Source organism: Triturus cristatus, chromosome 2_2 (genome assembly GCF_964204655.1).
Source record: "Triturus cristatus chromosome 2_2, aTriCri1.1, whole genome shotgun sequence".
NCBI lineage: Eukaryota > Metazoa > Chordata > Amphibia > Caudata > Salamandridae > Triturus > Triturus cristatus.
The window spans coordinates 1,142,111,322-1,142,138,605 of NC_140582.1; the positions used below are offsets into that span (position 1 = coordinate 1,142,111,322).

Consider the following 27,284-nt stretch of genomic DNA (forward strand, 5'->3'; position numbering starts at 1 on the left):
ACAAGATCACCCGCAGGGACTGCACCAACGGAGTAGGAGGAGGAATCGCCATCGTCCACAGGAACACGCTTAGAGTCTCGACCAACACCGAGGACACCCTCAGCACCGCCGAACACCTGCACTTCCAGATCCACACCGATCCCAACACCACCCTCAGAGGAACCCTCATCTACAGACCCCCCGGATCCCGACCACAGTTCAGCGACCCCATTGCTGACTTCGTCAGCACACACGCCCTCGCCTCCACAGACTACATCCTCCTCGGGGACCTGAACTTCCACCTCGAGAACAACAACGACACCAACTCCACCACCCTGATCGACAACCTCGCCAACCTTGGACTCAGACAACTCGTAACAACACCCACCCACTCCGCCGGCCACACGCTTGACCCCATCTTCTCTGCAAGCTCCCACGTCTCCTTCAACCACACCACCAAACTCCACTGGACCGACCATCGCTGCATCTACTTCACCTTCCGGAAACCCACCACGCACCACCGCACCCTACAGATTCCCCGCCGCTGCTGGAGCAAAGTCACCGAAGTTTTGTATGAAAACAACTAGTAGCAAGCTTCTATTTAATTAGAGCATAATCTAGGTGCAAATAAGTTAATAACCACATAGATAATATATAAAAGTAAAAGGATCAATACAATATATTTATTTTTAATTATCTATTAAGAAAAATATATTTTTAAATTAATGTCTTTTTTATATCTATAAATGACTTGATTTACATCATATTCAATAACTTCAAGCTGTACATATATACATCAACACAATTAAATTCATAGAACAATACAATTTATATATTTTCAATTTAAAACCTCAAAAATAGTGTTTTGGTTGAAACATGAGAGAGATGACATCTTGATGATAGAAAGCGGTATAATGGAGACTACGCGCGTTTCGGCACTGCTGCCTTCATCGGAAACTGTCTATTGCACAGAGACTTATTGTCGATATTTTGTACCACGATATTCTTGATGTCGATATTCTTGACATTTTCATGAGTCACTGTTGACATTTTACCGGATTTGGCAATAGGTAATCTTTCTTGTGCAAGCATGTGGAGTTCATTTGATGAAAATCTACAGCGAGTAAGCTGTGGTATCACCCGGCAGTATCGATGGACGTAAACACACAAAGTAGGGTGTGCTGCGAATATCTGGTACACAAAGTGTAATCCGTGTTACCTCAGAGGATACGCTGAGGTTGTTCCCAACGTTGACGAGGAGAGCACAGGCACTGACAGAGGCGTAATGTGAGCCTCGGATGGCACGGAGAGTCGTCTGTGTCTCTATCAGCCGGAGCGCTGTCGTGGTACACTGCCTTAGTGTGCAAAGTCACCGAAGACCAGCTAACCACCACCACCACCCTCGCCCGGAGCCCACCCGCCAACCCCACCGACCCCGACACCGCCGCCCGCAACCTCAGACAGTGGATCGACGACTGAACCAACACCGTCGCCCCGATCAAGAAACCATCCAACAGTCACACCGGCAAGAAAGCCAGCTGGTTCACTGAAGACCTCCAGGCCTCCAAACAATCCTGCCGAAAGCTAGAGAAGAAATGGCACCGTGAACGGACACCGGACAGCTACGCAGCCCACAAGAACGCCACCCGCAGACACAATCACCTCATCAGATCCGCCAAAAGAGCCTCCTTCAAAGACCGCCTATACAACAACGCAGAGAACAGCAAAGAGCTCTTCCGCATCGTGAAGGAACTCTCCAACCCCAGCTCCAACACCAACGACATCCCACCCTCACAGGACCTGTGAGACTCCCATGCCACCTTCTTCCATCGCAAGATTGCAGACATCCACGACAGCTTCAACGCCACGACTGCCCCGACAACCACGAAGACCTCCACCCCCACGACCACCACCCGCACCGACCGCCTGCTCTCCTGGACCAACATAAACGATGACAACACCATCAAAATCATGAACACCATCCACTTCGGATCTCCGTCAGACCCATGCCCACACCACATTTTCAACAAAGCCAGCACCACCATCGCACCCCATCTCCGGAAAGCCATCAACATCTCCTTCGAGACAGCGACCTTCCCGGAGAGCTGGAAGCACACCGAGATCAACGCCTTACTCAAAAAACCCAAGACGGACCCCAAGGACCTCAAGAACTTCCGGCCCATCTCCCTGCTCCCGTTCCCGGTGAAGGTCATTGAGAAGACCGTCAACAAACAACCGTCCCGCTACCTCAAGGAGAACAGCATCCTGGACTCGTCCCAGTCCGGGTTCCGCAGCAACCACAGCACCGAAACTGCCCTCATCGCCACCACCGATGACATCAGGGCCCTGCTAGACAACGGAGAAACCGCGGCCCTCATCCTCCTGGACCTATCTGCCGCCTTCGACACGGTCTGCCACTGCACCTAATGCACACGCCTCCACGATGCTGGGATCCAAGAGAAGGCCCTAGACTGGACCACCTCCTTCCTCTCCGGCAGAACCCAGAGTGTCCGCCTCCCCCCTTTCCGCTTCGAAGACACCAAGATCATCTGTGGCGTACCCCAGGGCTCATCCCTCAGCCCAACACTGTTTAACATCTACATGGCACCACTCGCCCACGTCGCCCGACTGCATGACCTCAACATCATCTCCTACGCCGACAACACCCAGCTAGCTGATCCTCTCCCTCACCAAGGACCCCCACACCGCCAAAATCAACCTCCACGAAGGAATGAAAGCCGTAGCTGAGTGGATGATGAACAGCCGACTGAAGCTAAACTCAGACAAGACGGAAGTCCTCATCCTCGGATCCACCCCCTCGGCCTGGGACGACTCCAGGTGGCCGACCGCACTGGGATCAGCTCCAACCCCACCGACCACGCACGCAACCTAGGGTTCATCCTTGACTCCACCCTCTCCATGATTAGCAGGTCAACGCCGTCTCATCCTCCTGCTTCAACACCCTCCGCATGCTCCGTAAGATCTACAAGTGGATCCCCACCGAAACAAGAAGAACGGTCACCCAGGCCCGTGTCAGCAGCAGGCTGGACTACGGTAACGCCCTCTACGCAGGAGCCTCGGCCAAACTCCTGAAACGAATTCAAGGCATTCAGAACGCCTCTGCACGCCTGATCTTCAACATCCCTTGCCGCAGCCACATCACACCCCACCTAAGAGACCTGCACTGGCTCCCCGTCAACAAGAGTTTACCCTTCAAGCTCCTCACCCATGCACAAAAGGCACTCTACAACACCAGACCAGCGTACCTCAACAGACGACTCAGCTTCTACACCCCCCACCCTCCAGCTTCGCTCCGCCGACCTCGCCACAGACCCCTGCATCCGAAGAGCGACCTCCGCTGGCAGATTGTTCTCCCACCTCGCCACCAAGACCTGGAACACTCTCCCCATCCCCCTACAGCAGACCCAAGACCTGCTGACCTTCAGAAGACTCCTCAAGACCTGGCTTTTCGAGCAGTAGCAGCATTCCCCACCTCCCCCCATCGCCTTAAGACCCTCACGGGTAAGTAGTGCGCTTTACAAATGTTTTGATTGATTGATTGAACTATGGAACTCTTTGCCCCAGAACATAAGATTCACAGATAACCACCTTATCTTCAGAAGACTACTCAAGAGTTGGCTCTTCCCCACATAACCACCATACGTAAACAGAAATGCAGCACATCCCTGTGTATATAAGCAGTTGTTTGGATTATATTTGTATATTCATTTGTATAAATGTGTATAATAATCATGTTTATAAATATATAGATATTCCTTGGTTCTGCTTAACAAATGTACATATTACTTTTGGTTACATTATTCTAGGTTTTACATGTATATAGGTCACTACATAAATAAGTACATTTTCATCATAACTATACATCTACAATTGCTTCAGTATTGAATAAAAAAAGTCAAAAAATTATAAAAACATATAAATTAACTTAAAGTACAGCAATACTTGAAAGTCTGAGTTTATTAAATATAACTTAAATCTAGATAAATTACCTTACTTATACGTGTATCCATGTACTTTTGCATCTTTAAATGTATTACTTTACTCCTAATCCTGCATCTCCAATGTAGTACCCTATATCTCATCATATACCTCTCTCAATATATCATCTACCGCCACTCTCTGACTCATCAAAAACCCCATTCTCCTACTATGATCTTCAAAATAACCCTTTCTAGACTCTTCCCTCCTCTACCCCTCCTTGTATTCTATCAAACCGCTTCTCCTATTTAGATCTCCCTAACAAGCCTTTCTAAACCCTTCCCTCTGACTCTTCTCTTCTCCCCTCCCCTCTCCTCATCCAAAACTTTCTCCTGCTGCTATGATCACCAAATAAATACTTTTTAGACCCTTATCTCTTCTATCCCTTCAATATCCTTTTCAATCCAACTAACAGACTCACATGTCCACCGCTCAAATTAATTTCATATTTCCCTATACTAATACACCAATAATCCTGTTTGGGTTCCGAAGTAGCCTGCTACTTGCCGAAAAGCGCTCTGATGACTCATCAGGGGTACCAAGCGCTATATAAATTCAAATCCTTTCCTCTTCTATCCCTCCACTATCCTTTTTCAATCCAAATAAGAGACTCACATTGCCACTTCTCAAATTAATTTCATATTTCTCTATACTAATTCATTACTAATCCTTTTTGGGTTCCGCTGTAGAATGCTACTCCCCAGGTAGCACTTCGACGCCTCGTCAGCAGTAGTAAGCACTATATAAATGCAATTACAATCCTCCACACAATCACCAGTGGTCTCAGCTCTAAAGGCAAGGAGCCATCACGGCGTGCCACAAGAACGTTACGATATCACGTACAGCTCAGCTCTACAGCTAAGGAGCCATCATGACGTGCCACAAGAACGTTACAATATCACGTATACGGAATCTATGTCTACTGATCAGTCAAATAAAACAAACCCCAAAACTAACCATGAGCTTAAACTCAAAAGCTGTTTGACCAATTTGTTCGATCCACAGTATAAATATTTCAGTTTCTGTCTTGTACATTTGATGAGATTCAAAGATGCTTTCATAGGGAAGTGGGCACATTTATGGTCAGTTTTATGTCTGAGCTAACAATGACATGTGGTAGAAATATATGGCAAACGGTGCCATGCTTTACTGCACTGTGCCAGAGCCAGCCAGGGCAAAGGTGTGCCTTCTCATGGCTGGCCAACATCTATGGAGCAGGATCTCTGTCGACAACATGTATTTAGAATTACCTGGGCAGATAGTGGAATTGCGGCAAAGTGCCCAGGAATTAACGGTGTGATCTGGTGTGGAAAATGATTGAAACCAGAGGTTTCCAGCTTCAAGAGTTTGCAGCGGATTCACCATGGGACCTCACCTCTTCCAGCGAGACATTATGTACATGGGAATCCATTTACCTCAACAGGGCACTTCTTTTGAAGATCTGAGAGAGTCAAATGATGAACAACCTCGTACCGCAAACCGGTACAGTGTGGTAACATCCCAGGGCGCCAGGACTAGGCACGCAGGGAGAGGGACCAGTTTTTCATAGACTGATACCGTGGATCCCTACTCTGGATTTCTAAATTTCTGATAAGGGGTCCAACCCTGGAAAGGATGGGTAAATGTTGGTTTGTCCAAGTTAGGCTCTCAGCCCAAGGTTTTATCTCTCAATATTCAGAATTCCTTATATCTCATTCAAACTGATTTCTAGAAAATCCAAAATATAGGAGGGCCATTGGAAATTGATTGAATAACATTTGGTTGGATAAAGAAGCCAAGACTGTGGATGGTGTCTACAGCTAGAGTGCTGAATAGGAATACTTTGTGCAGTTAAAGCTTTAACATGCACACGGCATCCAAAAAGGGTGAACACATGCATCCCACGGGGACGAAATCAGAATGTTCACAAGAGTATGTACCGCTTCCTAGATGTGTCAACACCATTAATACATTTTTGTCCTACTAGAATATACTTACTGGTATATCTTGGTATACAGCATAAGGACCAGAACAAACATAGTGATTGATGCTCAACATCCTGGGCCAATTCCATAACAGTGGCCTTCATACATGGCAGCTTAGCATAACTGGATATTCAGGCCTACAATTATAATCTTTAAACAAAACTACAATTCCCAGCATGCAGACCAGGACTTGCTAAATGTGCCTGCCCGAGACCGGCCTATAATGAAAGAGAACCAGAGGGGTATCTTACTTGTTTATCTATTTTATTACTTCTACAGATCAACAGCTCAACTATTAGTTACTTCTGCTCGGAAAGACTACAAGAAAAGCATCCTCATCGCCAAAGCTGCCCACTTCTCAAATCGTAATATCAAATCTAATAAAAATTCTAAAGAAATCTTTTCTATAATTGACGAATTATCCAATCCTGAGCGAATTCTTTTGAAGGCCATGCCCTCTCCAGCGCTGTGTAATTCGCTAAATGATTACTTCATTGATAAGATTATCACTATAAAGGCCAGCATCCCTAACCACCCTTCCTCACCAGACCCCCCTGTGGTACATTGTAACAACGGGACACTTAGCTGCTTTCCCACTATTAGTAACGAGATTTTTCAAGACCTGTTAGTGAAAATCAAATCAGGTGCCCCATCGGACTGCTGTCCTCCTCACATACTGAAAGACTGCCTCGCAATTCATTCTGGCCCTGCACTTGCATTACTGAATGAATCCATTTAATCTGGCATAGTCCCACTGGCTTTTAAGAAAGCAGTAGTGGTCCCCCTCTTAAAAAAACCTGGAGCTGACCCCGCGCTCCTATCCAATTATCGCTCGATCTCTCTGCTACCCTTCTTGGCTAAGGTCCTAGAGGGTCACGTAGCTAAATGCCTCTCCAATTTTTTAGAGGCATCGAAATACTTGGACCCTCATCAGGCTGGTTTTCGGCCAGCCCATTCTACCGAATCCATGATCCTTACGGTCGTGGACACCCTGCGGGATAACGCTGATAGAGGTTGTCCCGGGCCCTGGTCCTGTTAGATCTTTCCGCTGCCTTTGACACGGTCGACCATATTATACAGGCCGACCGTGGCAGAAAGGCTGGCGTCCAAGGGACTGCGGCTCGCTGGCTCACTTCCTTCCTGGAGGATCGTTCTCAGGCTGTTCGTCTGGGACAGTTCCTAGCGCCTCCACGTAATACCACCTGTGGGGTCCCACAGGGCTCAGCCCTTTCTCCTCATCTGTTCAACCTCTATATGGCGCCCCTGATCCAGTCTCTTTAAAGACAGGAACGTGTTGGTCCTCAACTATGCAGATGATCTTCAGCTCATTCTCAGGGTTGACAGTACACACAACTCTGTCATTGAATTCCAGGACACCATGTTATACATCCAAAGCTGGATGGATCTTAACCATCTCTAACTAAACCCTGGTAAGACAGAGATAGTTCTCACCGGGGATAGCCATAAGTACTGGGGCCCCCACTATTGGCCCCTTGAGCTTGGCTCTCCTCCCTCTCCGTCCACATCGGCCAAAACTTTAGGAGTCTCTCTGGACAGCGATCTCTCCCTGAAAACTCAGGTTGGAGCTGTGGTGTCCAAGTGCTTCTTTCAAATGCGCATAATCAGGAAAATACATCGCTTCCTCACTCATGACGCTTTGACTCAGGTCATGATATCCATGGTTCTATCTCATCTGGACTACTCCAATTCTGTATACTTAGGCATGCCACACTACTTGCTTAAACGCTTACAGATGGTCCAGAACCACGCAGCACGTCTGATATATCGCCAACCTGAACGGCATACAGCTACCCCCCTGTTGAGGAAACTACATTGGCTCCCCATTTCACAGCGCTGTGCCTTCAAAACGGGGTGTCTAATTTTGAAATCCTTGCACGGCACCAGTCCTGAGTTCATTAACAGCATGATACTTAGGCACACTCTCACACGCAATATAAGGTCAGCCCATCTCTCTATCCCGGGTTTCAAACGGGTACGCCAAGGAGGCCGCAGATTTGCCACTCTCGCTCCCAAATTGTGGAATTCCTTTCCACATGAAATACGATCCTGCACAGACCTTTTGCAGTTCAGGAAATCCTTGAAAACATGGCTATTTACACAGGGTTAGCTTTTGTCTTTTCTGACAGCCTTTTGAGCCTTACCGCCATGAAGCCACCCGGCGTATCAATTTCTATTAACATTAACAGTGCTGAGACCCAAAACACAAACAGATAATGCCTAAACAGAAGGAAGGGTAACAAGAGAGAAGCAATTACCTTAGGTGCCCGTCTGGTCAGCCAAACACCCGCTGGATTCTGGGAATAGACGTTTCAGCTTTCCCACTAGAACCACAAGTTAAGTGACAGTGCAGTACAGGCTGAAGACAACCTTCGTGACATGGGGCCATCAGTGGCGGGTATCGTGGCCACTTCCTTCCAGTTCATCACGGACACTGTTTAAAGTACTGGGCCTACATGTGATAATCGAATGCATTCTGGATCTTGTAGTTTGTTTCAATTGACCTAATTAGACAAACATACCTGAAAACAAGGATTTGTATATGAAAATGTCAGAACTGGAGACAGTGTCCATAATGACCTGGAGTGAGGTGGTCACCCTAGTGGCGGGAGCAGGGGCGGCTCCTCCATTTGAGCGGAGAAGCGTCGTCCCACAAGCCCCAGAGCTGAAAAACAAAATGGTAATAAAGTTTATTTATTACCATTTTACTTTTCAGCAACCTTTTGGTTTGCACTTTGGGACCCGTAATCCTCATTTTGTTATGAGGAAATGTCTCATGCAAGCTCCTAGAGGCAGACTTGGACAGTCAGTTGTAGCACTTTGCACTGTGTAACTTGCAGCTACAACTGTTCCTTTATAGGTTTGTCTAGACGTCCCAGCAGTCTAGTGTTCAAAAAGGCACCACTAGCTCAAGGCACCAGGCCTTGACGTGGGGCCGTTTCAGTTCTACTGCATGCTGTCCAGTGAATGGGATTTTCCAACATCTGTTCATTACTAACTGCATAATGTTGCCAGGGTGTTGATGTATGGGGAGCCCCTGAGAGTCATGTTTGAAAGCTGAACATACTAAGAGGTGGCAGAGATTTCTAACTAGTCGGGTTCTGAGAGTGCCCAACGAGTACATACTCAATGAAGATGGTTAAGAAAATGCTGGCGGATTGAACAAACATTGCAGACCATTAAGTGAGTGCATAACCATTACTTACTGAAAGCAAATATTGCAAAGAAAGTTCAAGAGACCTCCTTGATGTGCCAGTGAGTGCGGAAAAACTGCAGAGTTTTTAGAGAGCGCAATCCGGCTGTCTGTTGCTCATTGCTTACAAACTGGGACGGCTGCTCCTCAAGAGCGGAGGAGCCTCGCCCCACCTGCTGCGAGCGCAGCAGGCACACACAAATAAGTAAAATGGCCTGTCAATGCCATTTTACTTACAAACGCAGTGTGAGTGCAGGGAGCGGGCTGAATCCTGCGATTACAGGATTACAGCTGCCTCATCAGTGTGCATGTTGGGTTGGCCGGCTGGTGGCCAGCCCGACATGTACAGTGTGCCCCTAGCAATCCCCTGGTTGTAAAACAGCCAGGGGATTGCTGGCACAGGCCCCCGTCCTCAATACGAGCACTGGGTTAGCCTGCTCCCACCAATCCTGGAGCTGCTCTCATTCTGGGCGCAGCTGCAAGATTGGTTGTTGTGTTACTCTGAGCAGGAAGGAGGTCCTTCCCTTCCCATGCTCGAGGACGCAGATATGGGGAGAGAAGTGCCGCACCCGGGGGAGCATTAAATATGGTGGGTTTGGTGCAGTCACACCCCACCATATTTTTATGGTTGTAGCTGCCACTGCTTACAAAGCCACTGCAAAGCTATGATGGAAGACTCGGTGAGTTCAGAACTACCGTTGAGTGCTCAGGAGGTCCAGGGAGTGAAGAGCAACCATGTAATGCTCGGTGAGTGCACGGCCACTGTCGAATACGTAGTGATTGCACTTACTCTGCAAGAACAAATTCTGTGAGCAGAGTGGAAGGGTTAGTGAATCACTGCAGGGTGCTCAGTGCGATAAATAAAACCCAAGAGCTCGCTCAGGCAGTGCAGAAACAACACTGCTGAGGGCTCGGAGTGCACATAGGTGCAGTGAGAACAGAACTACAATGAGATTAGAACTAATGAAGGATGCTCAAAAAGGGCAGGACCGCTGTGATATTCTCTGGGAGTGGGAACCCCCGTTAGAGCCTAGACTGTGCGGATTGCTCAGTTTATGTGCCGATGCACTGCAAAGTTCTTGGTAAGTGGAACTATATTGCAGAGTGTGTGGCGAGTGTAGAATAACTTTGGTATGCTTGGTAAGTACAGAATCACTGTGGAGTTCTTGATGAATACAGAACCACCCTGGATTGTTTGCAGAGTACAGGACCACTGTGTAGTGCTAGGGGAGTAAAGAACCAACGTGGAGTGCTCAGTAAATGCAGATGGACTGTGAGGTGTTTGATGAGTCTAGAAGTGCTTTGAAGTTCTTGGTGAGTCTAGATGTACTCTGGAGTACTTGGTAAGTCTTGCGTTGTTTGTGATGCTTGGTGAGTCTTGGAGTACTGTATGTGTGTGGTTTCTGTATAGGTGGAACCTAGCACAAAGGCAACGGGGCACTGTACAGGGTCAAATGCAAGCACACGGTCAACGAGTGATAGGAGAGGTAGCTGGACCCTCGGATCCGAAGTGTGCTGTCGCTGCACGGTGATGCGGCGTTCTTTAAAAAGAAGCATCTTCAACTCTTTACCAAAAATGGAGCAGCCTTGGGGTGGTCCTGATGAGTACTGGGACGTGTTCTTGATACCGGATGCATCGGTGATAATGGCCTGATGTCAGTATCCATTCCATCAGAGCCTACTCTACCCCACCTTGTCAGTGTGTAGGATTCCCATAAGGGGATCCATGTGGAGTCTGGGAGGCCAGGCAGCACAGCATCACCAATATCCAAGTGTGAGAGTGCAGCGCTTGAACACAAGTTTTGGAGCTGCTTTCTGAAACAAACAGTTCCGCTTTCTCTAGAAGGGAGAGTTGGCACAACGTTGGCCTTGTTTTTTTGTTATCAATGTGTTACTTGATGGTGAGGCAGGTATCTAGGGTGAATCCAAGTACCATAGGCTGCTTGGTGAATCGACAACGACTTTGAGGTCATCGATGTGTCTATAAGCACTATGAGGGTTCCTGATCATTTTAGGTGTACAGAGGGGTGCTTGATGAGCCAAAGGACTACAAGAACTGTTTTTGTGGCAATGTGGGGTGCTCGGTAGGCGTTGTGCCTGCTACATCTAAGACGTCATGAGTTGCCAATAAGTGAAGAACATGGAGAGCGTGGTGGCAATGGTTTGAAAAGCACAAATTCACATAAATGATACATTTGTAGACAACGCAAATTAAACTTTATCAAGCATTTTGGTAAAACATACCATTTTGCTACAAAAAACCCCACTTACAAAATAAATAATGAATACACATATGTTAAAATAGATGCCAAAGCAATATGGTTAAAAGTAGATTTAAGACACAAACCATGACACTATGCAGTCACTGATTGTAGTTACTGCATAATGGGGCCTACAGTATGCAAAAACTAAAACGCTGTTAATCATCACCAGCATGACATGTGACTGCCTACATTCTAAATTGATGCTAACAATCAAAAGATGTTGATCTTAATATCTTGAATGATCTAACATGAATCAAACAACCTTGTCAGACCCTACAAGTATAAACATAATTAGAGAAAATTCTAGCTTTGCCCATCAACACAGTAAAGCTGGGCAAATGATATGTTAACAAAAGCACTGTTTCTTCTGGCAAGGCTTAAAGGTTTCTTGCCACAAGTGTGCACATCAATAAATGAGAAACTAAACAAAGTAGTGAATCTAGAACACTATGTTGATGTTAGGGAATAATTATACAATCACAGCTCATAAGTGGCACAGTGCTCAAGTGCTTGTGTGATCAAAGTGACATTCAATGACACAAATAATCATTGAGAATCAAAAAGAGGTTGGCCAAAAAAACAATTCCAACTGGGAACAATTGTTTTTGTTTTTCGGTCCCGCCTTTGTGATAATGCCCCATTAGTGGGATTGTAAAGTTTTTGTTGCCCACTGCAGGAAGTCGACATTTCAACCCATCAAGGTAAGACATCCACAGGTCACCATCAGGACTAGATAAACGTTATAAAGAAACTCTAGAAATAAAGAAATGAAAAAATATAATAAACTAGCCTAAACCCACTAAAATACACAAACAATTGTGTATGAGTGGTGGGAAAATGTGTCTTGTGAGTGGATTAGAAGTAGCCACTCTACTACAGACTTAAAAGATTTAATCTATTAAAGAATTGTAACAGGATATGCCAGTCATTAGATTAGATTAGAGAGAAAATAATATAGGCGCGCAAAGGAAAATGAAAAGTGACAAATAAAGGGTAAAAGGAATTGCCAATAGGTCTAGGTAGAGGTCATATTTTAAGGTGCAAAAGTTTACCAATCTGTGAAAAACACAAAAATGAGGGCTACGTATCATCAAAGAAATTGGTAAGCTAGACTAAATTACAAAACCCTTAAAGCATGTGTGGAGCATCCCATTTGCACATCTGTGCTCAGTGGACAGCAGATCAATTCTGGCATTGGAGCAGCAGGCCACCATTTTACGTTAAGATCACAAGCGTGTGCCAAGAACAATCCCCAGCACCTGTCTCTGAAAACAATACCTTTAAATAATAAAATTCCTTAAAGGTGAGTTTGACTGTATAAAGTGACGAAAATATTGTTTCTAACAAGATTTGCAGTATATATGTGATAAATGTATGTTTTCCATAGGAAAGGGAAGAAAGACTAAGAAGTGACCTGAGCATCACAGAAAATAGCACAACACGATCTCCATAAATATTTCATTTCAGAGATTAAAAAACACAATAACCTTCATAATGTAAACAATTTATTGTGCCATGGTTGGTAAATACAAAGAACAAGGGTACAACAACTACGTTTACACCGCTACACACCAATGGGAAAGAGTAAGAAGTACTCGAGATCAGAACCCATTTCTAATAATGTAACTAACCATCTAATGTGAAGGAAGGAAAAGAATGGTACAATGCAGGTAAATAATGGCAAATAAAGTGCAAATCTTCCTTGTACATTTGGAATTAAACCCTAGTAATGTGGCATTTAATCCTGCTTTTACATTGTAAGATTCTGCACTTGGCCTGCTGCATGGTTTGGACTTATATATATATATATATATTATCTACTGGCGGTCGCCAGTAGATAGTTATAGTTAGGACCCTGTTTCCATAGGAAATCCGCAACATTCTATTTGGAATAACTTTGGCGCCGGTCGATGAATCCTCGCGAAATTTTCAAAATAGGTGGGGCGCTACGCTCCACTCCTACCCTGAAAGTCTCGGGGGGATTCGTCAAGCAGGGGCTGAGAAAAAAGGGGGGTCCCAAAACGCGTTTTTCCCATGCATTTTTCCATAGGACCTTTAGACACAGCTACAGCCCGAACGGCTGAACAGAGTTACTTGAAATTTGGCAGAGAGGTAGTCCTCAGGTCAAGGAAGTGCCTTTTGTAGGTCTGGTGTAAATCTGTTCAGTAGTTCCTGAGAAAATAGCATTTAAATCAATATATATATGTGGGCGGAGCCTAACCACACATCTCATCCTGAGATCTGATTGGCTGTCAGCACTTCATCCAAGAAGTGTTGGCAGCCATCTTGGGACCAATATACATGATAGCACCTCATTAAAAAGCATTGCAGTTAATAGAAGATTTTAAGACTTTAGTTACATTATAAATCATTTGTTGATGGTACCATACTCATTTTAGGAATTGTGGTATGTTCTAAGGTGATTTCACCATGTGAAAAAGCCTTCTGCTGGGATTTCATGATTGAGAGAAAAATATTTTCTCATGCTTTTACCACAGAGGTTTGGAAGGTGATCTATAAGCTAAACTGAGAGCTTATTTTCTGTAAATTCACATTATCTTTCTCAGTCATGTGAGAATGAAGTCTGGCATTCTCAGTAAAACATGTACATCCAACAAGGGCAGAGACTGTCAGTTGATTCCTTTGTGTTCTACTGCAGCTTTCCAGAGTGTTCCAAAGAACTACTAGAGCGCTAACAGTCCTACTTATGATAAACGTATGGCACACCTGAAGCCATCTTGCTTGGATTAAAGTGGTAACTCTTAAAACATTTAATTTAAAAAGGAACAAAATGAGGTGGTTCATTTTTCCATAAAAAGTATGATTAGTGCTGCAGAAAGAAAAATTAGGGCACATTTTGAGTGACTTCTCAAATCCTGGCATGCAGACTGAAACATGCACTTTCAATACCAGCAGCAGTTTTCCCTGGTGAGCAGTAGCTTTACTACAGTGATCTAATGAGCAAAAAGAGTGCTAACATTCTGATTTTATGGCAAATGTGTGACACATTTGAATGCCTTCTTGATGGAATCAAAGTAAAAAACTGAAAGTATTTCCTACTGAGGAGACTGCAGTAAATGAGGAAATTAGGAAACTTCATAACAAATAAGTCTCCCAAGATGGCCACCAGAGACAAAAGAGCCCAAATGTAGCCCAAATATCACCCAGATGTAGCCCAAGTATAGCCCAATGACAGAATGTCCAAGAATGTTCTTAAAAACAACTAGAGCACTTACTGTCTTCATTATGACAAAAGTATGGCACACCTGAAGCCATCTTGATTGGAATAAACTGGTAACACTTAAAACATTTAATTTAAAAAGGAACACAATGAGGGGGTTCATTTTGCCATAGAAATTATGATTAATGCTGAAGAAAGAAAATGAGGGCACATTTTGAGTGACTTCTCAAATCCTCTTCTATTTCATTAAAAAATTCTGACATGCAGACTGAAACATGCACTTTTAATACCAGGAGCAGACTTCCATGGTGAACAGTAGTTTTACTACAGTGATCTAATGAGCAACTAGAGTGCTAACATTCAGAATTCATGGCAAATATGTGACATATCTGAATACCTTCATGATGGAATCAAAGTAAAAAACTGAAAGCATTTCCGACTGAGGAGACTGCAGTACATGAGGAAATTAGGAAACTTCATAACAAATAAATCTCCCAAGATGGCCACCGGAGACAAAAGAGCCCAAATGTAGCCCAAAATCACCCAGATATAGCCCAAATATAGCCCAATGACAGAAGTGTGCAAAACACTTATTATTTTGTGTTTTTGCAGTGTTATATAGTGCAGACTTGTCAGGTATTGGAGTGCTTTACATGAGCATTGGTTACATCACACAAGAACAAATTCATTTTGGTTGTAGACATGGGGAGACTAAGTGATTTGACCAGAATCACAGAATGTCGAGCTGAAGCAGAAACTTCAACCTGGTTCCCCAGTTGCAAAGTCTGCAGTTCTGGAAGTAACACCACATCCTCTCCCCTAAGTGCAACATTTAATCAAGTTGTCAACTAGATAAAAAAACATAAAGATAACAAATAATTTAAAAGTGCTTTGTCGCTATTTGAAAACTCAGAAAATATGTCCTTATTTTAGTCTTTTAGAGCACTAACCATAATTTTGATGCCAATAAGACCCTCTCATATATGTAATTTCTAAAGGAATGCTCTAGGTATTACAGTTTTGATGACATCAAGAGGATGTCAGGCGTTCCACACTTTTGTAATAAATATAGAATGTTAGCAATCTAGTTGTTCATTAGGATACTGTTGAGAGGCAGAGGCCAGGGGCACGGACTCTGAAAATTGAAGGCAGGTAGGAGGGTGCAAAGGCAACAATTTAACCACACTGAGCAGGCAGGAAGGGCCGTGGAAGCACAACAGACTATGGAGGGCAGTGGAAAGGGGGGCAGGGGCAACAAACCAACAATACAGGACTTGCAAGAGAGGCTGTTGGAGGGAAGATCTATTACGGGTCAAGGAAGCTAGGGGCGGTCCCCAGAGCCCCGGGAGCCACCACAGAACTGAGCAGGAGAGTGAGTCAGGGACAAAAGGGGCACCTTAATTTGAGCCGGGGTGCCTAGGAACGCTTGCTCCAAAAATGAAGAAAACAGACATATGAGACATGGAATTGGAGGCAGAATACAATGGCAGTTTAATGAGAAGATGCAACTTCAAAGAAACCGCAGAATAGAGACATAAAGTACAAAATACAGAATCCAGATAATCATACAGCTGTCATGATATTCTCTGTATCTCAATTAATGTACTGACAGAGAGAGAGAGAAAACACATCTATAAATGCATCATGAGAAACAAGTTACACCAAGGAAAATGTTACCTAGGGACACTCACATTTACTCTTAGAGCAAGCATTCCTGCAATTACAATACAACATCTTTTAAATGCAAAAGTAAAGAGAACAATGGTTAAACATAACATGACATTTCATATAGGTAAAATAGAATAAGATACTTCAAGCAAAGCCGAGCAAGACATTTTAAGCAAAGGAAGACAAGAGCTCCCAGTTCTTGGGGAAAACCTGCACAGCCTGTTAACCTACATACAGACGGCGAGGTTGTCCGTCGATATCTGTGGGTGCTCCCTTTTTTATCATTTTGTGGGCTCCTTTGCACGCTACATCTACCTACGTATGCTACCCAAAAGCTTCGTCTGCAGATTTTACCAGACATTTCGTCATTTACCCACTTAATGCTGACAATGGACTGGGTGAAAAGGTCAGTCTCTCAGGCCAATCGCTTATCGTAAGTTCCATAGAGCAAGCAGAAAATAATGGGTATTGTACAGGAATTCAATATATTCATGTATAAAATCTCCTCAGTTCTCCTAACTTGACGCTCTGCGGTTGCCACTTCCTTAAAAGCGGGAAACCTGCCCAGGAAGCAAGTACCAGTCCAGGATGCAGCCTACTGTATGTCGACAGCTTCAGGGGGATGTTGAACTTTGATACCGAGCACGGAGCACTCGGGTAGGGTGGGGGCTACTAGTTTGGAGCAGAAGGCCTCGCAGACCTGCCTTCAGACTGCTATACACTAAAATTGCAGAGCTATGGTCAATTTAACAAAGAGGCCTACATATTGAACAGAAGGGCCTACACAGGGGTTTTATGCTGGCTGAGTGGTAAGGATGTCTCAGGATAATTATATAGCAACACAGGACCCGCTGGTCAATTTAATACGGCCTACAAATGCGGCTGGCAGGGCAAGGACAAGGGTCTCATACTTCAGGTTTGGACAGAACGGGCCAGGGGCCCCCTGTGATACAAAATCTACCCTCCTTCAAGGCTGTGGCAATGTAATAGACCATTGTGGGCAGAAGGAAGAGGCAATGGTAGTACAACCATACATGCCAACAGACCCGATTCAGCCATGAAACGTCCAATGTTTTTAAGCTCAAATGGGCTTTATTTGATCTGTCTCCTGTCTACAATATCCTCTTTTTCAATGTAACTCAAAGGGGAAAATCAATACCCCAGTTTTTTTTCAAAATCTCCCTCTTACCAAGTTCAAAATGTTCGCAAGTATGGTACATTGGATCATGGAAGGAAATGGGATAGGGACATGGACTTGGATAACAGAGGACAGGAGAGACATGGAGAGGTGCACCAAACTGACCCTGCAGGGCAGGCATCAGGGTTTGCAGCAGCACAATACACCACACAGGGCATGCAGGACGGGAGTGCAGCACAACAATCCATAGAAAGCAAGAGGGAGGGGACAGGACCATGCACATGGACAACAGAGAACAGAGGGGCAAGAGGCAATGGTAGCTAGCTGACCATAATGGACAGACAAGAGAGAAGGCTGCAGCATAACAGACCATAAAGGGCAGGAGGGACGGATCAGGGGCATTACAATGGAACAGACAAGCCAGGAGGGAGGGAGTAGGGGTCTGCACATGTAAACAGAGGGCTGGGGGCAAGGGGGCAGGGCAGGAGCAGCAAGATGGCCATGGAGGTCAGGCAGGATGGGCACTAGAAGCAAGACACAACATGAAGAGCAACAGTGAGACTGTGATGGCATACACACAGACCATGGAGGGAAGGTGGGAGGGGGTCAGGGGCAGCTAACTGACCACACAGGGAAGGTGGGAGGGGCCATGGCAGCACAGAAGACCATGCATGGCAAGTGGGAGGGTTAGTGGCAGCACAATGGCTATGATGGGCAAGAAGGAGGGTGCAGGGGCATGCACAAAGGACGATGGAGGATAGAAGGGAGGGTCAGGACCTGTGCACAGACAAGAAAGTTCAGGGGAAGGGGCCTCACAACAGACCACACGGGGCAGGCAGGAGGAGCAGTTGCAGCACAACAGACCAGGGAGGGCAGAAGGGTGTGGCAGTACAATGGACCATGTAGGACAGGAGGAAGAGGATAGAGGCATGGCATGTGGACAGGCAGGGTGGAGGTGGCAGGGACAGGTTACAGTCATCTGACAATGCTAGGCAGGTGGGAGGGGAGTGGCAGCTCAACAGAACACTCAGAGTAGATAGGAGTGGCAGGTCCATGGGACATGGTGGGCAAAAAGGATGGAGCAGGGGCATGCACAAAGACATCGGAGGGCAGGGGGAAGGAGAATAGGGGCAGCAAGCTAAGCACAGAGTTTAAGCAGGAGGTCAATGATGGGGCATAGAATTGGGCAATGGAGGGCAGGAGGAGTGGACTGGTACATCATACTAAATTGAGGGCAGTGGCAGCACATCAGACCATGCATGGCAGGAGGGAGGAGGCTAGTCCATGGATTCACACAACAGAGGATAGGGAGGAGGGGGATGGGGCAGCAAGCTAACTGTTCAGAGAAGGCGGGTATTAGAAACTTTATTGTTTTTAAAACATTTTGTCTGTGCAAACTACTTAAAATATGAACAAGTATGCAGCATAATCTCAGTTTTATTCAGGAAGAAGAAGACGTTAGTGACTGTGACTCCGGGCTCACTTGGCAAAAACGCCCCCTGACCCTCCACCCCCTATCGCAAAATGTAATGCCCGTGAAAAGGGTAGGTGAACACAGTGTTATATAGAACATAGTCCTGAGAGCACGATTGAAAATGAAAACTAGATATAGTGTATGGTATAAACTATGCACCAAAAAGTGTGATATAAGATGAACCAGGCGTGAAATATAATATGCAATACATTGTGCGCAATGACAGATTCATTGGAGAGCGCGAGATAGCACAGGCACTAGCGCGTGCTATGCGATATGCGCCTTGGAGTGTAATATGCACAGGGCAGTGTTGTGTAACCTAACTAGTCTCTAAAGTTGTAATATAAAATATGTGCTGGGGAGTGTAACGTTGCATATGCACTGTGACAAAGATATGGATCCCAAATTGTAATATGTATGGCATAGCACTGTGCGTTATAACATAGGCATCGAGGAAGGCACGTTAGATGGGGCAATATAACCCGTGCGAAGACAAGTGTGGCATGACATTTTCACGGGGTGGTGTTACAGTGCACATGGGCTAGAGAGTGTCATAGCATATGCACTAGCTAGTGGAATACAATACAGAGGTGTGTGGCACTCGGCAGGCAATGGTGGGTGTAACAGAGCATTGGGCTCTGTCAGGAGCGCGCTGTGACTCGCAAGTGATGTTCGTCCCCTTTCCAGAGAGTAAAATAAAAAGTATTACACATCCGGCAGTGGATGTGTGTTTTATTAACTGTGAGGGGGGTTTCTTGCATAGTTTTGGTCGAATTTTTGTCGAATCCCCTTTGAATGGCTTGGTGTGCATGTGTATTAAATGTGCCCGTCAATAGCTACCCATGTTTGTATAAATAAACGACAAGGGTGTCTACCGGGATTAGGCACGGTAGAGCATCAGACATGTCAGAGCTTCACTAGTGGTGTAAATACATTCCACGTGGATTAATTGCATGCATAGTCGCCTTTTAATGAATATCACGCAAATCGTCATGGTGATAGGTACGTACGGTTTGTCCAGCATGTCCTAGGTGTGTCTATAAATATATATTTTTTAAAAATAATAAAAAACAGTGGCCGGCCCTGGGGATTGGGGTCAAAAAAATATAATTAGGAGACAGGCCCTGGGGGATGGGGTCATCAGGGCCAATAAATTAGAATAAGAAGGGGAACCACACAGCCCCCCTTCTTAAAAAAATAAAATAAATAAAAGACTGGCATCGTGCCGGAGGCCATGCCCCCTCCATGCAGCACTCTGCAAACGCGCCCCCAACAGGCATCTCCAGTATGCGCCAGGGAGCTGCGCTGCAGACAGGTGTTCTGAGGCCAAGCCCCTTTTTACACCTCTCTGCAACGCAGCTCTGTGGCGCTTACTGGAGGTACCTAGTGGTCTAGTGTGACCCTAGGGACCCTTAGGATTCAAGGGGACTTAATCTCTCAACTTAGAACAGCCACAGGGCGCGTTTACACAGTGGTGAAGGGAGGGGACGGGGCCTGAGGTGACGTGTGCAAACACGCACCATGGCACGTTTTAAATTGGGGATATAATTTCCCTTCAATACTGAGGGCCCCTGGGGGCTAACTAGCCCACCAAGTGCTTCCAGTAAGCGCCACTGAGCTGCATTGCAGAGAGGTGGTCCAGGCCGTGCCACTTTTTACACCTCTCTGCAACGCAGCTCTGTGGCACTTACTGGAGGTACCTAGTGGGCTAGTTGGACCCTAGGGAACCTCAGGACTCAAATGAACTTAATCTCCCAACTAAAAATGGACACAGGGCGTGTTTACACAATGGTGAAAGGAGGGGACGGGGCCTGAGTTAACGTGTGCAAAAACGCCCTGTGGCCTGTTTTAAGAGGTAGTTTTAATCCCCATGCCCTATTATATACTAGGGGCTTATAGAGGAGGTAAGGCTAATCACAGGGGGACCCCAACGCATAATGTTCCCTAGTGTATGTAGGTGTTTTCACTGTATTCTAAGTGTCTTTTAACATAGCACTGGCTCTAGGACTGGTTAGTCAGACTCAGTTACCACCAGTATCCGTCTGAAAAAGTTGAGGGTACAGGATGATTTTGCAACAAGGCTTCTTTCTGCTCTTCTTTTTGTTCTTTCTGCACGTTATCCTTCTTCCTGCACTTATCTTCGTATTTGAGGACTTCTGTTGCTTCTTTCTGCACTTCTTTTGTTTCTTTCTGTGCATTTTTTCTTCTTTCTTCACATGTCCTATCTCTGTAGGCATAGTTAGAAATTAGCATTTAAAAAACCTTTGAAATTAACAGAAAAAACCATAGGTTTCAGGCACGTTATAGTTAGGAATTAGCATTTAAAAAACCTCAGAAATTCACTGAAAAAACCATAGGTTTCAGGGGTGTTATAGTTAGCTGGACTTTTCACTTGTACAAAACCATTGAAATTCCCCCGTTATAGTTAGTTCAGCTAACTATAACTCGCGCGCCCGCAATGCACTGCTGATGACGTCACATATTACATCACTCATGACATGGTCAGTGACATCACTCATGACATCACTGATGACATCTCAAATGACATCACTGATGACATCACTGATGACATCATCCTTGTGATAGAGTGGCAGACCTCCTCTCACCCTAATATAACCTTTGATACACACATTCAAAAATAGAGACTAAAATTTTCAAAACAATGGACATACCAATACCAGTTACAACAACCTCTTCAGTAATTCTAAGATCCACATACACATCCACTCATTCACCAACAGTCCAATACAGTCACTCATACATGTACTCACTCATCATATGTACTCATACACCTATACATCCTGTTACACAATGCCACTCATCCATAGAGTTACTCACACACATAGTCACTCATGCTAATAAAGAATCAAACATACATTTACTTGCATATACAGTTATACACACACCACCACACTTACTTCTACGGAAACTTACACATACTTAGTCTTTTAAACAATCACTTATAGAAACACATACTTATTCATACAGGAACTCTTTCAATCGCTCACTCTCACATATACTCACATATATACACCAATAGTCACATATACTAGTTTAAAACATATGTAGTTACTCATAAAGACACTATTGAGACAGTCATTCACTCACTAACACACCCATACACACACTCATCCACCCATACAGTCCTGCACACATACTGTGTTCAACACATACAAACAGTGAGTCACTCATTCATGCACCTATGCACTACGTAATACCCCCACCGAACCATGCAGACACTCAGACTGATACTCAAAAAACCAACTAATAACCTATATAGACACCCATGTAGCTACTCACCAACCCATGCAGCCACTTATACACAAAGTGAGAGACTGATACAGATATTTACATATTTAAACATTACTCACTAAGCCATGTATTCACTATGATACACTTAATCAGTCAGTTACACAATCAATTTTTCAAAAACAAATCATCCATTTAGACACTTATATACCCATTTATTCTTCCATCGACCTTGAGATATACATATATAAAACATATTTAATTTTCAGAATAACACACATTCACTGGATGATGTCATCAGTGATGTCATCAGTGATGTCATTTGAGATGTCATCAGTGATGTCATGAGTGATGTCACTGACCATGTCATGAGTGATGTAATATGTGACGTCATCAGCAGTGCATTGCGGGCGCGCGAGTTATAGTTAGCTGAACTAACTATAACGGGGGAATTTCAATGGTTTTGTACAAGTGAAAAGTCCAGCTAACTATAACACCCCTGAAACCTATGTTTTTTTCAGTGAATATATATATATGTATATATGTATGTATGTATGTATGTATGTATGTATGTATGTATGTATATATATATTTTTTTTTCTTTTTTTTTTCTCCAGACAGGTACACCATTAACAACACATTTGCTGTTACAATTGTTACGTCACTTCAAACCAACGTTGAAGCCTTTGTATGCAAAACTCAAAACACATGCATTGCATTACTTTATTTGCAGTGGCCTGTAATTTACGCAGGCCCCACGCGGTGGTAATGGAGGGTTCTGAGGCCACAGCTGAGTTTTCCTTAACCATGTGATCTTGAATGCTAGGGGCCCTCTCGAAAGCGAACAATGCGCTCTGTTCATTCATCTGCGGTGACCGCATGCCAGTGTTATCACTATTTTCTGGTCCCTGTTGCTCTGGGAGTTCAGAGTGGAGACACACACTAATGCGTCAGCCTGCACCGGCCTTTGTCTAGGTATCAGTACATCCTCCCTGAGGGGGTTTGGCAGGAAGGTGGAGGGGGGTAGGGGGGTTATACCACGAACTTGTTAATGCCCTACAACTAACTTCTCTGGGTAACCCCTTGAGCGCACACTTTTAGTGAGAATGTTAACTTCTGGAAAATTATTTTCCTTGTATCTACAATTTCTGCGGATACGCAAAAAGTGTCCATTGGGCGCGTTGTCATCAAAGACCCCAGAGTGGTTACTTTGATGGAGAATTAGCAGATTTCTTTGTGTTGGTTTAATGTCTAATGTTGTGCATAATTTACTATCAACAATCTTAATAAGGAGAACCAAATAGATGATGTTTGCATTAGCGCAAAGTGAATTTAAATTCACTTCCTAAAGTGTTCATCTGGTTAAAGTGCAAATGAAGTTCTTCCTTACGGGCAAATCAAAACACCACCTGTGAAGCATTTCCAGATTTTTATCTGTGCTCTGAAGGCATCAGTGTCAAGAAATGTATCCTCAAATTGACCAACAAACACATTCTGCAAATCTGGGGCGAGGCAAGCAACCGCTGAAGTCTCCTTCACTTTAAGTTACAATCTCCTCAAATAATTTCCCCTAAGGGCTATCTCACTAAGGGCCACTATAAAGTCAGAGGGGCCCTGACCTGGGACAGGGTGTTGTTCAAGCACTGCTTAATTCTTGGTAGAGGAAGTCATGCTTTGTTAAAATAAGCATGGCAATAAAGCATCATCGCTGGATAACGTTTTCCTCAAATAACACAATATCTGTAGCCCTGGCCACAGGGTGACAAGGGGAAGCAAGGTTTCAGGATCTAAGTTACACAGCAACAACGCTACTTTTGGGTTCTTACCCGTTTCGCATTGATGTAATATCCAAAATGGCGAGTTGATTAAACCATATTCTCATACAGACTTCATCAAATATTTGGTTTTATTATAGGGCCAAATATTACATTTTACAACAAGGTATTGTTTTTTTAAAATCCCACCATACACACATGTTGCCTAACCGTTTTTTAAAAATTCTGTTTGTCATCAGCAATCCCCAAGTTGCTTCCAAGCATTAACTAGGCCTGGGACGGTGAACTCCTCTCCGTTCTCTGAGTTTTGCGCACTCCACGGAGCACGCGGAGTTCTGAAAAACTCCTCTCTGCTAAGCTGACGAGTGCGAGCGAGGCAAATGCAAAACTAGAGCACCTTCCCAGGGAGATTTTCTCAATGCAGGCGTCCCATATGGTCACAAGAGCTCTCATTGAAAAACCATCCGTTCGCGTTGAGGAAGCAGCTGCTCGAGTAGAAAATCTACTCGAGTGGCAAAAAGAAGCAGCACCCTCTTGCGCTGCGCACGGTGCCGTTTTGCACTGATTTTTCAGTACGGGACAAACACCCAGCTCTAAAAATCAGCGCGAACGTCGCAACATAATGCACTCCGTCGCTTGTAGAACTCTGCGTAGCATGGCAGAGTTTTTGGGTCACTTCGCGACAGTGGAACTCAGCGAATTCCGGTCAGGCCTAGCCATAACACAATAGACACTGACTAAATATAAAATTGCTCACTTCCGCTGTCATCCTATATTTCCATATTATTGTAGTCAAGGTATTATCCGGACTTTGACGGGTTAGTTTTAGGTAGTGCAACACCGCCAAGTCCATTCTGTTAGTGACAGATGCTATGTCCAGTTCCACTGTTGAGTAGAGGGAATCAACTTGCAGAGATCCCGAAGAACAGTCCATTCTATTTCGTCAAGGTAGGCCCCGATAAAGTATATTAGCTACTATTTCACCAACAGAGACCCTCAATAATTGTTCACATGGTGCATCTCCATATGCGCTGCTAAATCTACAAAGCCGAGTTTGGGATCTTATATTTCATAAGTGTACGTTATAGATATGGAATAGTTATGACGTCAAAAGTGGTATTTATACTTTGACATCACCTCACTCTATTCCCTTGCTGCATACTAGAAAGGTTTATCCAATCTATTAAAAATTATAAATGTAGTTTTTTGTGGTATTCATTATTAATTTATTAACAGCAATACTCTTCCCTAAGGAGTTTAAAATTCTTAGGAGACCTGCCACTGTCTGGTCCAAATGCATTAGATTATCCAAGCAGGCAAAGTTCAAAGTGGGGTAGGTACGACACCTAATTTAGGGGGATCAAAAAAGTGGAAAGGGAGCACAGAGTCTGGCATACCAGCACACCTCCCTCCAGGATGCACTGTGGCATCCCAGGACAAGACCACATCACCCAGCACCTACGAGACCTCCACTGGCTCTCTGTCGAAAAGAGAGTGACCTTCAAGCTGGTCACTCACGCCTACAAATCCCTCCACAACACTGGACCCCAATACCTCAATGAAAGACAATACGCACCCAAGAGAAACCTCCGCTGACCTTGCCCGGGCCGAAATGCCACGCATACGCAGAGCCAGAACTGGAGGAAGGGCCTTCTCCTACATCGCGGCCAAGACCTGGAATTAACTCCCCCTCAGCATCAGTCAAGCCTCCACACTGCAAGCATTCAGAAAAAGCCTCAAGACTTGGCTCTTGGGATGAGACAAAGCTGCTCAAACCCCACTCCCCCCCCCCCCGCGCCTTGAGACCCTCTGAGTAGTGCGCTTCACAAATCCCTGATTGATTGATTGCAAGTCTTTCCGGTATTCACCATTGCTCTAATTGTGCCTACTTCTGCCTAGCTACTGTGACGTCAGAGTCAGTTCCATTAGTGCCTACTCCAACTCATTACTGTGATTTCATTAGTTCCACCTCCTGCCTCACTACTATGATGTCAGTGCCGGTTCTATTGGCGTCTGCCTTCTGTGACGTCAGCACCCGCTCCAAGAGTGCCTCCTGTGACGTCAGTGTGCATTCATAACAGTCTACTCCTGCCTCACGTATGGGATGTCAGTATCAGTTCCATTAGTGCCCACGCCACCTCATTACTTACCCATTAGTTCCAATTCTTATCTCTAACTTTCCACTCCGTGTTTTTTTGTAGATCGTTCTCTACGTGTAGAGCGTAAACAAAAAACACATCGGATTATCCTAGCTAATATAAAAATACAAACTGTGCCACAATCATGCCAGTGTGTTCCAAAAACCAACTGTAAAGATTACCAAACTAGATCTAAAAACAGATCAAGATAGCAGCTGGAGCGAGTGCACACCATAACTAGTCATTTTACTAATGCATGAAATTCTAAACAAAAAGTGACATCTGGTAGTTCGGGTGATTATTTTCGTCTATGACTCCCTACAATTAAACGAGCAACAAACCGAGGTCCAAAATTCTGTAAAAACGCAAACCCTACTGTCAGATTTGACACTGTGGTGTGCACAAGTCCACTGGGTGCAAGGGCGTACTACTGTGAAACTGCGCAACTTCTTGTTACAATACAATGCGGTTGTCACTCGCTCAAATACAAAACCGACTCTAAGCGCTTCGAAGCTGTTTCCTCGCCGTAGTAAATTGGGCGCTGGCAAACTTTGAACAGGAAATTCGGGATAGTTTTTCTTACTGTAAGTTACAAATTCAAACAGAAGCTACGCCGCGCGTTATACAAGAAGTGGTTTACCTCCGAGCAGTCGCTCTCGTGCGCTTCGTTCCCCATAGTGTTTGGTTTCCGTAGCAAAGGAGGCAACCACCGAGCCGCGCGCCCGCAGAGGACTGCCCTGCAGCCAGGTACCCGCTGTAAACAACAGAGCACCTGTTGTCTCAGTGCGGGGACTAGCCGAGCCGAGCCCTCCTCTGATTGGTCAACGAAAGAATGCGTCTCACCGTGCGGCCCTCCACCGCGTTTAACCCTTCATCTCCTGGGTACTGAACCGAAAGTTGGAGGAGCTTATAGCGACTTTAGCAGGACTTCAGCTACTAAAAGCCGGCAACAGACATGGTTGGGTGAGCCAATAAATTAACAGAGAGCCGAGCGAAGGGTCTGGGTTGGCTCGAAGAGAAGGAATTAACAGCGAGAGCTGGCCAAAGGGTCCGGGTTGACTCGAAGAAAGGTGGGTGAGCCAAGAAATTAAAGAGAGAACTGAGCAAAGGGTCAGGGTTGGCTCGAAGAGAGGTGGGTGAGCCAAGAAATTAAAGAGAGAACGGAGCAAGGGTCTGGCTGGCTCGAAGAGAGGTGGGCAAGCCTAGAAATTAAAGAGAGAACTGGGCAAAGGGTCCGGGTTGAC

General features: G+C 45.0%; 1 protein-coding gene across 2 annotated transcripts in view; it reads right to left on the reverse strand.

Moving 5' to 3' along the window:
• Positions 1-26,805, reverse strand: part of LZTS3 (leucine zipper tumor suppressor family member 3) — a 190,683-nt gene extending 163,878 nt beyond the window's left edge. For both annotated transcript variants that reach the window (XM_085642682.1, XM_085642683.1), the window contains exon 1: positions 26,681-26,805. The gene's annotated coding sequence lies outside the window, so the exon portion shown is untranslated. The remainder of the gene's footprint in view (positions 1-26,680) is intronic.
• Positions 26,806-27,284: the final 479 nt, after the last annotated feature.